The 16,563-nt window shown below is 37.2% G+C and overlaps 1 protein-coding gene across 1 annotated transcript in view; it reads left to right on the forward strand.

The window, feature by feature from the left end:
- The window catches only part of LOC134206654 (uncharacterized membrane protein DDB_G0293934), a 542,450-nt gene that overhangs the window by 220,585 nt on the left and 305,302 nt on the right, over positions 1-16,563 (forward strand). The gene's annotated exons all lie outside the window — the stretch shown is intronic.

Here is a 16,563-nt window from a genome sequence, read left to right on the forward strand (position 1 = left end):
CACTACCATTGTTTTATTTGACGCCATATCTTGAATTGTACAATTTGTTCCTGTTATGTCAATCACTTTAAATGGTCCAATATATTTTGCATCTAGTTTACTTCTATTTTCATTCGTTAAATATACTCTATCATTTATTTGAATATGGATTGGGTTGCTAATTGGTTCATATTTATTCGTTCGGGATATTTTGTGTTTATTTAAATTCTTTTTGCGATTTCGTTAGATTTTTGTAGTTTATATTTCAATTCATAGTAGTATTCATTGATATTATATACGGGTTCTATTCCAAGTTTGTGAATTTCATTAGGTAAACTGCATTTTCTTCCAAAACTAACTCATAAGGTGTAAAACCATGGTCAGTATGAGGAGTAGTATTATATGTAAAAGAATAAAACTTCATCCAGTTATCCCAATCATCTTTCTGATCATTAATGAAAGATCTTAGATACTCGTTTAAGCATCTATGATTCCTCTCTAATGATCCAATTGTCTGTGGATGATAAGCTGTTGCAAATGTTTGTTTTATACCTAATAATTTACAAATTCGGTCAAGAACTTCATTCTTGTATTCTGTTCCTTGGTCGGATTTTAAATCAAAAATGTACCATAAATAAGTATAAAATTTTCTACTAAAGCCTTAGCAATACCGGTTGCTTCTTTAGTCGGTATAGGAATTAAAACTATATATTTTGTAAGGTCACATTGTATGCTTATGGCATATCTGTTTCCCTTAATACTTATAGGTAAAGGTCCTACAGTATCTATAGATATAACTTCAAATGGTGAAGATGGTGTTGTGGTAATCACCATTTTTCTTTTGTGTGTCTTATTGTTTTGTTCTTTTTACACGATTCGCAGGCCCTTACGAATCTAGAAATCGAACCTTTCATATCTCTCCAGGTATACTTTTCACGAACTTTAAGGTACAAGCGATGTTGTCCTATGTGTCCTCCTGTGGGTGTATTATGATAATTTTCTAAAATTGACTGAATTTCATTTAAATCAGTAAGAAACTTTGGCGGTTGATAGATTATAATGCGCATGCTTTTTAACGCTTGATTTACTACAGTCTTGAACGAATTCAAGGGTATGTATTTGAATATATCTTCTAGTAATGATATTGCCATTTCTTTAATATTCAACAATTTTGCATTATTTTCAAGTATTGGAAGAACAAATTCAAGAATTTGACTTCCACTTTCATTTCTTTGTTTCACGTGTGCTACAATAATTTTCTTTGCTCTATTTTCCATAATAAAAGTCCATATTTTATTATCAACGTGTACACGAAGTTTCCATAATCGTTTTGTCTCAGTTGGGTTCTCAGTAACATAAGTCAAAAGGTGATCAATCTTTTGATTACATTCTGGTAAATGTAAAGATCCGTTGTTATCATTGTGTTTTTACATTAGAATTTTGTTTATTTCGAGTCATTGATCTAGTGTTAACTACTAGAACACTGTCTCTTTTAAGTCATCAGATGAAATTATAATTCTTGATAATGCATCTGCACCAGTATTATTTTTCCCTTTAATGTATTCTACTACATAATTGTAATCTTCTAAATCAATACGCATTCTTGTTAATTTTGAAGTAGGATTTTTCATTCCAAACAAGTAAACAAGTGGTCTATGATCTGTTCTTACTCTGAATTGACGTCCATACAAATACGCTTTAAAATAGTTTATAGCCCAGTGTATGGCAGTTAATTCCTTAAGTATAACAGGTTTATTCTTTTCACCTTGGGTAAATGATTTACTTGCAAATGCAATGGGTAAATCTTCATTTCCAAACTTCTGGGATAAGACTGCTCCACATCCAACGTCTGAAGCGTCTGTTGTAAGTATAAATTCATTTGAAAAATCTGGGTATTGGAGAATTGTTGGAGATATTAGATAATTTCTCAAACTATTAAATGCTGTTTCACATTCTGAAGTCCATTTAAATTGAATATTTTTCCTTAAAAGCTTATTTAAAGGTTGTGCTATAGTCGCAAAATGCGGAACAAATTTACGATAGTAATTACAAAATGCCACAAATCTTCGAACTTCATCTGCGTTCGTAGGTGTTGGGTAATTTATGATTACATCGAATTTAGAACTGTCAGGTAAAATACCTTTATCAGTTATGTGATGCCCTAAATATGTTACTTCAGAGCGGAAAAATTTGCACTTCTTTACATTAAGTTTAAGATTGTATTTTCTTAAACGATTAAAAACTGTTTCTAAATTTGATAAATGGTGTTTGATTGAACAACCGATGACTACAATATCATCGATGTATACAAAAGCACATTCGGGAGATAATCCAGCCATAGCTATTGTCATCATACGCTGGAAACTATTTGGACTTACATTCAATCCAAACGGTAGTCGCGTAAACTGATAATGACCAGACTGTGTTGAAAAAGCAGTATATTTTCTGGAATCATTTTCCAAAGGAATTTGATGAAATCCAGACATCAAATCTAAAGTTGTAAAATACTTCGCTCTACCAAGTTGATCAAGAATCGTATCAATTCTTGGTAATGGGAATTTATCAACCATTATTTTTTTGTTAAGTTGTCTGAAATCAACAACTAAACGCCACTTCTTTTCTCCATTATCTGATTTTTTCGGGACCAAAAGTATGGGTGAATTGTAAGATGACACAGATGGTTCAATAATTTTATTTTGAAGCATCTTCTTCACTTGACTTTGTATTTCATCATGCTGAGCATGTATTGTCTTGTAATTGGGTATATACGTTGGAACAGCATCGTTTAACACAATGTTCTGTGAATAAAAATTATTGGTAGTTAACTTTTCCTCTGGTAAACAGAATATATCTGCATAATCTGTAATGAGTTTATTGAAATTTTTCTGTGAACTTTCTGGTAAATTGCAGACATCTAACTCCTTCAAAATATTCTGTACTCTCTCTGTAAAAACTTGTTTATTTTTGGAATATTTCATTATGCAATAATCCTTCAGTGGTTCTAAAATTGGATTAAATGATAAATTTGAAATATATACCGGATTATCAGTAGTATTTATAAATTTTACATATGGCATTTCTGGCGATATGATAGTATTTCCACAAAAATTCCTGGTAGAATTTCTTGTGAATGTACCACCACATCTTCTTGAATATGCAAATTTGAAATTTTTCGAATTACTTCACTTCTGTTAGGCAGAATAAATCCATTGTTTACGTTATCCTCAATTGGAATTGAAATTTTTATATTACCAACATTAAAATATAATAACCATGTTTCATAATCAATTATGCATTTATTATTGGTTAGAAAATCTCTTCCTAAAATGCCATCTGTCGCAATAGGAAAGTTGCTAGGCACCACATGAAAGGTATGCCGTATTGATAAACCATGTTCAAAATGTAGGTCAGTTACCGTAGTTGCTAGTGTATAAACAGTTCCACTGGTTATACCCGTTAACCTTGTTTTAACTGCTGTATCAATAATTTGTGTTGGATTAATTTTGTCAGCTTTAAAGAGCGATACGTCAGCTCCACAATCGATTATAAAAGTACACTTGCGATTTGCCATGTGAACCTCAGCTGTTATGAAATTTGATGCGTTTAAATTAATGGTAAAGACGGTCATTTGCATTTTATTCCTATTTGTATTTACATTCGCCGGTCTAAAAAATGTTGTTGCGTTTGTTGGGGTTGCTGGTTTTGCACAACTTGCGCATACGTTTGGGTGGCTTGGCTCGGATGAATAGAACGATTTACCGATTGGTTAGCTGTTTGCATTTCGAATGTATTGTCTTGATAAGTTGTAACATTTCCAACTTGTGGGTTTAAATTAGAGAAATAAACACGAGAGAATCTGTTGCTGTTATGGTTTCCAAAATTCTGAAAACGATTGTAACCAACATCTCTATTTCGGAAATGGATATTTCTATTTCTTTGATTTGGAGTGGGATTAAAACTTCTGTTTGGTTGTCTATTATTGAAAGTTCTGGAAAACCGTGTTCGATCATACGATTGATTTCGGTTAGAATATGCATCTCGCGAGAAATTCGGTCTAAAATTTCTTGGAATGGTATCAAATTTACGAGTTTGTATATTTTGGTTTGCAGAATTGCAGAAGTTTGAGTTGCATCAGGAACATTCTCAATCAAGACATTGATTGCATCCTTCAGGGTGTCAAATTTCCCTATTTTCAGCATCATTTTGTTTCGCTGCTATAAGATTCCCTTGCCATGGTCTGTATGGCAAGTTTAATAGCCATTTTCTTTGCTACGTCAGCAGGAATTTCTTCTCTGATATAAGCTCCAGTCAGCTTGTCAGAAAGAAATTCTATTTGTTTTGTAAAGTTCTGTAGGTCATCGATATTTTTGAGTTTCAAATTTTCAGACTTGATTGCGCTAAATCTGAATTACTTTTATCAGAACATTCTGATTTAATTTTATCGATTATCTCATCGAATTCCAGTGGTACGGCCACGAAGAGGTTTCGCGCCTTGCCACTTAATTTAGTTAATATTATTTTAATTGCAGCCTCCTTTTGTCCAGCTGGTATAATTGTTTTGACCAATGCTACCGCATCAGTAAAAGATTTTACTCCTCGACGTTCCCATTGTATGATGGAATTAGCGTCGCTAGCTCGGAAGCTGTTTTTATATCCATAGCCATGTTTAGTATACGATTATGTTTCACTCTGGAGTACCAAATAATTATTTTAGCAATAGTTTTTACCCTAATTTTAACTTTAGGTTGCTTTAAACCTTCTAATGAAAATTTATTTTGCTCGTCTTCCTGAATTGTTTCTGTCTGACCATCATTCAAAATTACTTCACTAGTATCCAGTAATGTAATGCATTGATTGTATCTCAATTTTACCGCAGAATAAGTTTCAACTTCTGAATTCCACTCTTTTGCACTAATTCTATGTTCATAACTTTTCAGGATTTTTCTATAACGTTCAATATTTTGATTCAAATTTTCCTTTTATTCAAAATATTCTCCAATGATCTTGCTCTGTATTTACTTTTCTGCAAATTTAAATGCTCTTTAGAAATTAATTGCTCAATTTCGCGCAATTGATTCATTGATTGTTAAGATCTCAATTAAGTTGATATGCTTATTCTAATTTTACTAATTCCTTCCAAGTTCTAGGGTATTTTAGATTCCTTAGTAAATTCTGGTTGCCATTTTTCACTCATATATGAAATTTCAGCAAATAATTCCTTATCAAATGTACCATTTATCCTTAATTCATTGTTTTTCCTATCAACTTCCAAGGCGCGCACATAATCAACATTGTGCCAATTATTTAGCTCTGCCACAACTCTGGCGGATCCGTTCATTTTGTTTCCATTTTGCGATTTAATTTAATTTACAAGGCTCAGAAATTTTGATAACATAAGAAAAATCAATCATAATAGATATTCCTCAATAATCTAACACTTCAATAAGAATAGATATACCACAAATATGAATATCATGTAATTAAAATCCATCAGCTAACTTACATTATTTAACGCTTGTGCTCCTTGTTGCAATCATAAGCTGTTACGTTCCTCCGTCACCTTTCTTCTCTTCCTTCAGAAAACCCGCCTGCCGACTCCCGCCGACAGTGGTTTCGCCTGCAGTTGAATGTTTATTTTAGTTGTTCACTTCGCACCAAAGGCAGAAATATGCATTTTTTTCACTTGTATCGTCACTCTGTAGGTCACTTCATCATCAATTAGTGTTTGTTTTGATTCTTCTTTCGCCAATGCATGTACAAAGGTTACGCACAGTTATTTAGTAGGAGCCATGTGTAAAAAGCAGTTATTTTTTTTTTTTTGTGTCCATGCACTGCACCGTCGCATCTCACTGTTAAGGGTCTGTTCACAAATTACGTAACGCAAAAATCCAACTTTTTGACCCCCTCCCTCCCCCTCGTAACAAAACGTAACATTTTTGGTACCCCCTCCCTCCCCCATATAACGCATAACTGTGAAAATTTTGAAGGCAGATTTTTTTCCTTCTCTGAAGCATTTGGGTTTTGGTACTTTTTAACACTGTTAGAATAGGGACGGCACATGATCAAAAATCAAGGATTATCAAGAATGCAACTAGTAGAAACGGAAAGGGAATTTGCGATCATAATCATTTACATAGTTTTGCGGAACTGTGGTGTCGAGAAATACAATATTCGTTTGGTATTTTTGCGCATATCACTATGTCAGCATGCTTGATTTCGATAATGACTAATATACCAAAACGATAAATAGCAATTGCTTCAATCAGCGATTAAAAAAATACATTCAAATAAACTTTTATTCGTGATATGCGTAACATTTGGTAGTACCCACCCCCTCCCCCACCTTTTAGTGTAACAAAGTATAACGCAAGTTGGACCTCCCCCCTCTCCCCAGAAGCGTTACGTAATTTGTGAACAGACCCTAATTGTTTTTGTTTATTGAGAACTGTGTCAACTGGGGCGCAATAATTTTCACTCCGCGCTCTATACTGTTTGCGCAAGTACAGCCTTTTTGGCGGCTTTTACCATCATTTTCTTAGCCAACTTCACCACATTTTAATTATTATCCAAAGAGTTTGGATAATTAATAAGCACAAAATAATATTCAACTTCGCACTATGGTCTTCGTGGAAGCCTGTATGAACTTCCTGATTTTCAACTATGGTGACTGTTTGATCGCCGATAGTTTTAGCACTTTCTTCTTTAGATGCTCCTTTGCCCATTTTATTTGCATCTCATTTACTGCATTTTAAGAAAATGTTTTCACTAATGCACTTAGCGCTTTTTACTATCACTGTTTTTAAAGTCCGAACATTGCACGTCCGAAAGTCACTCGTCGCCATATAATACGCTGGTACTTGGGGTTAGGGAGCACGTGATATTTGATGAACTTTCCAGTTTGACTGTTACTCTAGGACTATATTTCAGATTTCAGATTTGTACAATTGAAACTTAAACTCTACACAATTATTACATTTCTACACTACAATATAATTATGGGAGGTGCGTGTATGTACATAACAAATTCTATTTGAACCAATCACTTTCGAGTTGGCTATCCATGCGACATATGTTTTGAAAACAACATATGCCTTTTCTACTCGGGTGGCATATTGATGACTGCTCATAACATAGAATGTATGTCAAGAAAGAATGAGAACACGTAGCTTGAATTGGATGGTAATTTGAGCTTTTGTTTAAAAGTGTCCAAAACATATTATGGTTCAAGTAAGGAAAACATGTGCATGTAATAAATTCAAAGGAGGTCGCTACGAAAGTAGGTCTGTTAATAAATTTGACTACACATGCACTTGAGTGTAATGTTGCTAAAGGCAGTTGTATCCAATTGCAATTTATGACTTGTTAAATGAAATGTACATGTGAGGTCTGATCCAAACATGTTGAAGTTGTTTCAGATGAATTTCGAGATGAATAAATTAATCAACAAGATTGAGTATGCTACAGGAATGATTCATATCATGTATAAATGCCACAAGACCGAACAAACCATTAGGCCGAAACCTATCTGGCCGAATAGGACATTTGACCGAATAGGACATTTGGCCGAACAGATCTTTTGGCTGAGTAGGTCATTTGACCGAACATTTCATTTTACCAAGCAGGACATTTGGCCGAATAGGTCATTTGAAAAGTGAGAAATGAGGTGTGAAAAGTGAGACGTCTCACTTATCATTTCAAACTAATTATTTTTCACAGTGAGAAGTGGGAAATAAGTAGTGAGAAGTGAGACGTCTCACTTTGCACACCTCATTTCTCACTTTTCAAATGACCTATTCGGCGTAACAACTTTCGGTCTAGTGGCCAAATGTCCCATCCCCCGCACCTGTGGATTTCCTGAAGAAAACCGGAAGACAGCGCCTGTCGAATATATAGTTCTGATACTTTTAGCAGACAAAGAGACGCATTTATGTCCTGAGGTCAGTTGATTCACCTTTGGCCGCCGTCAAACTTCGCGTTACTATCGTATATAATAGGTCGACTTTGATACCGGTGCTGTTGAAACCATCGACCTTCACGAAACTATGCCCCCTGAAACTAGGCGCTGCTCAGCCCTGTTCTAAGCGAGACGTCAACTTGGGGCCACCTTACGGAACCAAAGCTTTCATGTTCTTGAAGCAGCTGCAGAATCGTCGATTCGAAGTCGTTATATACCTAACGTCATTATCACATGTAACGACTCGTGATCGATAACATCCTTGGAACGAGTATTCCAAGATATTTGAATATAGAAATATGGTTTCACTTAGGGAGGAAATAGTTTCAAAATAATAGAAAATCTGTTCAATGTTCCCCGGATTACGGTACCCGTAATTGGGTAAATTGCGCGGGATTCTCGTTCTCCTGTTCCTTGCCATTGGACCTCCTGAAGTGCTGCAAGCTCCACCTTCACCTTTTGCAGCTCTCGAGCAAGGAGGGCAACTCGTGCATGTTCCAATAGGGTACTAACGTTCCAAGTACCGAGTTTCCAAACAGTTTCCGTTAAACTTTGGCGTGCCCTTTGCCGATTATGAAATGCAGCCGCAACAAGCCGCAGACAATGTTGTTCCGTAAGACGATGTCCATCATAGAGTTTGGCCGATCCAACCTCACCATTCTGATTTCAGCGAAATAGTTGCACTCACATCGGATTTCAGATAGGCTTCGGCGATGCAGGCTACACCTATTTCCTTGTCGTCCAGGGAGCCGCTGACCTCGATTATTTTACTCTTGGCCGAGCAAGCTTTCCAGTTGATCAGACCCACCTATACCTTCAATGAACGTGAACAAACTGTTTTTTTTTATAATAACTTCTTGATACATACCCAAATCGTGAGGGAATCATGTGCAAATGAAAAGCAGGTACTGAATACAGTTGTGAAATGCATAAAAACATTAAAAATATCAATAATATCAGATTTATGAGCATTCCACGGTCTGTAAAATCAACGCGACGGTGAACATGAACGTGCTTTTTAATTATTTGGTCATATTATTTTCTATTTTTTTTTTTTTTGAAAATTTTAATGGTGTAGTTTTATTTGTTTCATTCTTAATTCTTATCAGATACGAATATTACCAATGAGTTAAGTTTAAAATACAATTCAGTAGAGACTGTTCATAAATCGATTTTTATGATGATTTTTCCATTTTGTCCAGTTTTGTAATTATTGGTTCCTGTATGATTTTTCATAGGGGCGTAACTGTATAGATCGATTTCTCTACGTCGATGTTTTCTTTTTATTATTGTACCGAATCGCGCCAGTTTATTGTTGATTTATTGGTTTGGTGTGATAAATGATGATTGTATCTTGCACCAGAATGAATATTCACGGTTGTAGCTTTTGAAACAATTGAGTTATTAACAAATTACAAAATCGATTAAGAGAAATCGATCAATACAGTTACGCCCCTATGATACTAAGCGCGAGTTATGAATAATTTGGAAGGGACAGGGCTAATGGCCTAACTTACACAAGAAGCTGCTCTCAGCTGCTCAGAAATTGCTGGAGAGTTTCCGAGTCGATTGATATATAAATCATCAATATCCATTGAAAGATAAAGGCGCTAGTAACGTTCATACCGCTCTCGATTTCCAAAAAATTAAATAACATCCAGTATAGTAAAGAAAACCGTAAAAAATTCTAAATTCTGAACAATTGAAAAAAAACAAAAATAGTCAAGGTACCCTGCCCAAGGGCTGGTTTACAGTTCGGGAAACGTGTCACGGGAGTTGGCCGCCATGTATTTTATAAGAAGCGGGATTTGAGGATTTGACCACGACAAACAAAATTCCAGCCCCTTTGTAAATACGAACTGTAAACCAGCCTTAAAGGTAGCCTCACACCTCAGGAAATCGGTCTGCGGATTTTTTTCCCCATGTATTTTTACATATACGATATTTTCGGGATTTGGGCACGAAAAAGCAAAATCCGGCCGAAAATTTTCCCGAGGTGTGTTCAGTTCGGAAAACGTGTCACGGGATTTGGTCCCCCATGTATTTTAAAAGGGGCCGGAATTTCGTTTTCCGTGCCCAAAACCCTTAAATCCCGCTCTTTAAAAATGCATGGGGGACCTAATTCCGTGAAACGTTTTGCGAACTGTAAACCAGTCTTAAAGCCGGTCTGGGCATTAGAGAGATAAGAAAAATAATTTCCTGAAAAAAGTCAAAAAACAAATGCGAAAAGAGCAATGGGTGGGATTATTGATTTCAAAACCCTTTTCATGCATTTTTAAGTGAAGGAAAGTCTGCGGATAAGAATAACAAGAATCTTGAAAAGGAGAGAACATTATAAAAAAATAGTATGAATTATTCCAATGAATAGAGTTGACGCCTGTGAATAAAAGTCAAATCTAATCAATTCAAAGTCTTTTTTCGACATTATTTAAATTATTTAAATGACGCACAAAAAATGCCTCACATCTCGGGAATCTTGTGAATTGATTTTGTTCCCATGTGCTTTCAAAAAGACGGGACTTATGCAATTTCGTCAGGCGAAGTAAAACAAATTCTGGCCAATTTATAGGCTGGTTTACTGCTCGGGTTTTCGGAGATTTACGCTCGATTGTATTTTAAATCTGACCGAAATTCTAATTTTCTACAACGGAGTCCTATAAATCCTGCCCACACATATGGAAGTTAAACTTGCGGACAAGCTCCTTATCTGTAAACCAGCCTTAAAATACGTGAAGGCCGAAATCCGACCAAATTTTTAGTCGGTTTGAAACTGCCTTAAACTAGATTTTGTTCAGTTGATTTATACATTATTTTTCAGCGTCATCGTTTTTTTTTACTGTGTTGATTTCGAACTGTTCAGAATTATTCAGAAAGATTTTGAATGATCTTAATGTTTCGAGAAGAATCAAACGATTAAAAAATACGTAGTATAGCAGATTTACCCGTTCAATCCACTGATGACTATGGTAGTAGCAGAGACATTGGCCAAGTTTTAATGGCTTCGGAATAAGCAGAAAAAAGTCATTGAAATGAAACTGTATGCAAAAATCTCCTGGAGAAACACTTGTTGTCATTAACCCATTAAATCCCAAAGTGTCTCAAGGTGCATTTTGGTCTTTCTTTATGCTTTGAATAATGACATTCCACTAAAATAGGACATATTGCATGTCATTGCAATGACGGAGGTGTATTTTTCTATATATTTTGGCTGAAATCCCCATACAAACTTAAAATTAATGAGGGCCCTCCATAGCCGCGCGGTAAGACGCGTGAATACAAAGCAAGACCATGCTGGGTTCGATTCCCGGTGCCGGTCTAGGCAATTTTCGAATTGGAAATTGTCTCGACTTCACTGGGCATAAAAATATCATCGTGCTAGCCTCATGATATACGAATGCAAAAATGGTAACTCGGCTTAGAAACCTTGCAGTTAATAACTGTGAAAATGCTTAATGAACACTAAGCTGCCAGGTGGCTCCGTCCCAGTGTGGGGATGTAATGCCAAGAAGAAGGAAGAAGAAGAAACTTAAAATCAAATGCGCCAGTTTATGCAACAAGCGATTGAGCTGAAATTTCGCCCGGGCCCGGGGGTGCCCCGTGGAATTAGACAACTTTTTGTTTCCTGGGCCAGTCTAATGCTACAGGAATACAACGAGTCTGTCAAGCTTAGGAAATATAAAAACACGAAACCAATAATTGAATCATAATCATTGGGCTCATTCATGAATCGCGAATAATGATATCAGGTTTGAGTAACCATTCTGTTTCTTTGCGTCGTGTTTTTTAGTGATGGTAGTCAAACTTGCCTGACACTCTTATAGCTTCATGGGATGTATTCATGTATTTTATGTATTTTATGGAATGGACCGGAGAAATTCAAAATATTGAACATTTCTTCGAGTATTTGCAGTGTTTTCTAAAATGACACTATGGTTCGATAGGAAAAAATTACATTGAGAAACACACGCATACATACATAAGGTTGATCCATAGGTCTGTTACTCTTTCTTCTTTGTTGACATTACATCCAGTGTTGGTAGAATCATATTCAAATCCCAATCATCGAGGCTTCATGCACGAGCGAGAAAGAGAGCATCGCGCTTGAGTTTCTCGGACAAAATCGCATCGTTTCGCTTATTCGCCCGTAAATGATTTCACTCGAAGAAGTATCAAAACGCAAATCGAGGCGTATGTTTTGTTTACATACGAATTCACCTACCATTGTCTAAGGCGAAAAAAGTTATTTCAATGCATTCTGCAATGAAGAACATGTAAAATTTATGTAATGATGCAAATCGCGATTCGATTCATGAGCGGTTCTCTGGACCATGATTCTGATGAAATTTGACTCACACATCATTTGAATCGCCGATGAGATTTCAGATTTTGAGATTTTACCAACATCCCCACTAATACAGTTGCCGCTTTACAGCTTTGTGTTCATTGAGCACTTACAAAGTAAATTATTCCCTGCGAAGATTTAAAACTAAGCTACTATTTCTGCATTCGTATATCACAACTATACTTATACACGATGAAATTCCATGCACAGAAAAGTCGAGAGAATTTTGCTAACTGCTAATACAAACCAGTCACCTTCAGCATGGTGTCGCCTTGTAGCCGCACATTTTACCGCAGGACTAAGCAAGATCTGTATCACAAAAACTTTGAAAATAATGGTGAAGCAACCAATGTTTTATCTTCGGACAGAATGAAGGTCAGTGTTGTGCTGAATCATTATCAGACGATAATTATTGCAATTTTCCTGTGCAAACTGTAGGCGGGTTGTCGCCTGAGACAACTTTTAAAATTTTGCACTCAAACGATAATAAACACAGAATTTTCATTCAAAGATTAATCTTAAGCTGATATTAGAGCTAATTGTCAACAGTTCAGTTATATCTTCTATTTGGCGTTATGATTCCATGGTAGTGTGGAAAAAGAGTTCAAAATGTAACGGTAAATGCTTCAAATCAAGATACGATTTTCAAACGATTCTTAATCGCAGGCGAGTTTTTAATGTTTTTATCACTTGATAATTTGAAAGTAAGATTCCGGGTGAGTTTTGATCATTCTCGATTATTTGAAAATGTGATTTTTCCCATCCCTGCTGAAGGTATCTCGCTTGCAGTTCCGCATGGGAAGTTTGACGTTACATTGGTTGATCCGTAGATATGAACTCCAAGGAGTTGGACGATCGACAAACCTTGAAATTTTGCTTGAAGCTACACATGCGACGCTTGTAGTTACGCTGGTTGATCCGTAGGATCATATTCCATGGAGTTCTTGGATGACCTACTAGTTTAGAAATGATGATAAACAACCCAACGTGTATCCGTAGGCCAGAATGGGGCTATCCCGCTTGAATCGATGTTCACCACTACTCTTGTTGATCCGTAGATCTGTACTCCATGAAGTTCTTTCCTTGATTTCCTTGATGACAAACATCCTAGCGTTGATTGTATATATCACAAAGAACCATAGCTTCGTCAAGTGATCGCCTGAGCCTACCAAATAAACGAACTTGGAGAAAAAAACATCCTAGCGTGTTTCCATTGACCAGAATGTAGCTATTTTATATGAAGCTACACATGCGACGTTCGTCATTACACTGGTTGATCCGTAAGTCTACACCCCAAGGAGTTTTTGGACGACCTGCAAGCCCTGAAAGCTATGATAAACCACCCAGCGTGTTTTTAATAGACCGACTTGATTGACCGACCGGTTGATCCGCAGGTCTGTACTGCAAAGAGCTCTTGGATGACCCTTAAATTTACAAGACGAGCCAGCCTTGGGCTGAAAGTCTCGCTAATAAAGACAAAAAAAAACCTTAAATCTTGGAAATGATGATGAACACCTCAGAATGTTTCTGTAAACCAGAGTAAGGCTATTCCGCTTAAAGCGACGTTCATCGTTACGCTGGTTGATCCGTAGGTCTATACTCAAAGAGTCTCGCACCACCACGGAAACGTTTCTTGTCTTCAAAAACCTTCACATGCCAAATTTGGTTCCGTTCGCTTGATAGCTAATCGAGTTATGCTGAAATTCCGGTTTCTTTGTATGGGAGCGCCTCCTTCTAGAGAGGAGAGGGGTATTGAACCATCACAGAAACGTTTCTGTCTTCAAAAACGTATTTAGTTTCCATTTGCTTGATTAGCTTTCAAGTTATGCAGAAATTTCTGTTTCTTTTGTAAGAGACCCTCCTTCCAGAAGGAGAGGGGTGTCGAACCATCACAGAAACGTTTTTTGCGTGGAAAAGCATCCATAAACCAAATTTGCTTCCATTTGTCTGTTTCATTCTCGAGTTATGAAAAAAAATCTGATTCTTTTGTATGGGAGCCCCTCCTTCCAGAGATGGGAGAGGACGTTTCTTGTCTTTAAAAACTTACACAAACCAAATTTGGTTTCATTTGCTTGATTCATTCAGAATAAAGCCGAAGTGGCCTGCGGGGTATATAAAAGTCTTATCCATTTGGACTCTTGAACCTCTTTCTATCATGTACTTCGTCTTCGACGTGTTGATGACTAGTCCGATCCGCTTAGCTTCCCTCTGCAGTCTGATGTAGGCTTCCTTCATCTTCTCAAAGTTACGTGCCATAATATCTATGTCGTCGGCGAAGCCAAATAGCTGAACGGATTTATTGATAATTGTGCCACTCGTGTAAAATCCTGCTCTTCGTATTACCCCGAAAACTCGAACTACGCACATCCCACAATTGACTGATTTGCTTTTTCGCATGGATCGAATCACCTTGGCTAGAAGTAGATTCTATTTGCTCAATTTCGCCATGAATCAAATCGAACTGATTGCTCAGTTCGATGAGAGAAGAATTATTTCTAATGTTAGAGTTAGAAGGACTTCTAGAGTCTCCAGCTTCTTCCTATGTTTTCCGCGCTTTGGTAGGACGGTCCTAAAACTTTATTTCTTAGAAGGAAGTGGAGAATTCAGAGACTCACCCTTCCTCTTTATTTTATTAATGCTCAATGCTGAGCGTGGAGACGTGACCATCTAAGAGTTTTTTTTTTCAGAACGGTGTCCCTGCAGGATTACCACCGCTTGTCGGAATTTTGCTTCCGCAAACGGGTCCAACGTAAACAAAGGCACAGGTCCAAGCAAAGATCGTAACGGGATCATTAGGTACAAATAGCGCTGCAAAGCACTGTTGAAATTAAAATAGTTTCGGGTAGTATTAAAAGTTTCCTGCAGCAAAGAGAGAAAAGAACCGCACAGCACGAAAGCACGATCCGGTCTTATCGCTCGATCGTTTGTGAACGTATCGATCGATAACGTATGCTAAAACGTTGGAGAACGCTTGTGCCACATTTTCTATGTTTCCGAGGTCCAGAATACCTTCCCAGTCGAGAGAAGATAGAAACTGACTGATACGACGATGATCAGCTTCACGAAAATTATAGGAGAAGCAAACAGGCGAGACATTCGTTTGGTGTGGTCAGTCAATTGATATAACAAGCGCTGGATGATGCGCTACACGTTTCACCAGAGGGGATTGAGCTATATCTAGGATTGTAGATTTGCTAGCAAAATACAAATCCAGGTAGCGATTATTTAGATTGGCGATACTTGAATGAGTAGTTAAAATGTTTGTGCCCAAGTTCAATTTTGGACGAAACAAAGTTCGACAGGTCAGCTGGTATAAAATAAGTTAGAAGTACTTTAGTACTTTAGTTACAAATACATTTTTTATCTAACTAGTAGATAGTTTTCTCACTCTCTCATGAATGACATTAGAGCAATAAGTGAGCAATAGCCAATTGCTAAATTTTAGATTTTCCACCATAGTCCCGTTTGAGTGCAAATAACCGAAGACCACTTTATCAATGTGTTATACCTAATCTTTATTTACTGTGCACTCAATACATTACACCTGCTTTGTAAGACACCTTACTACTTACACCTGACAACACACACACTTTGCTCGCCCCTTAATTGACAGTTAGAATCAGCCTCCCCGGGTGCGAGCATGTGCTCATTGTAAACCTAACCATTATCATCATTAAAGTTAATAAAGTGAATTAAATCAAGTTAGCTGTTGTGGAATTTATCTCGGCCAGTCACAACAGTTCTGGCGACGAGGATGCTGCAAGATCCAAACGCTGTTGCTGGTGCCGGAGGTGGAATTTCCGGTGTGAATGTTGCTGCCGGAGGAGGCGTCTCCGCCACCAAACTTCGCCATTGATCCCTCCGATAGGAAAAAGTTTAAATGGATGCGGTGGGTGGAGCGATTGGAGAATGCTTTTGTCATTTACGGCATTGCCGATCAAGCGATGCAGACAAGTTGGCTGCTGCACCATATGGGGTGTGAAACATACGACGTCGTCTGCGACAATATCGCACCAACTACGCCTCGGCATAAAACGTATGCCGAGATTGTGAACATTGTCGAAGGATTTTTCAATCCCCAGCCGGTGGAAATCAGCGAAAATTCCCTGTTCAAGTGCCGCCACCAAGGCGATAAGAGGATGCTGTTTCTCCCGACGAGACGGTCGACGAGTATCTGGTGGCATTGCGGCGAATAGCCGTTACGTGCAATTTCGGTGCATATCTCGAAACGGCCCTGCGGAATCAGTTGGTTTTCGGTATCAAACGGAACGATATCCGGAGCCGGCTA

This window comes from Armigeres subalbatus, chromosome 1 (genome assembly GCF_024139115.2).
Source record: "Armigeres subalbatus isolate Guangzhou_Male chromosome 1, GZ_Asu_2, whole genome shotgun sequence".
NCBI lineage: Eukaryota > Metazoa > Arthropoda > Insecta > Diptera > Culicidae > Armigeres > Armigeres subalbatus.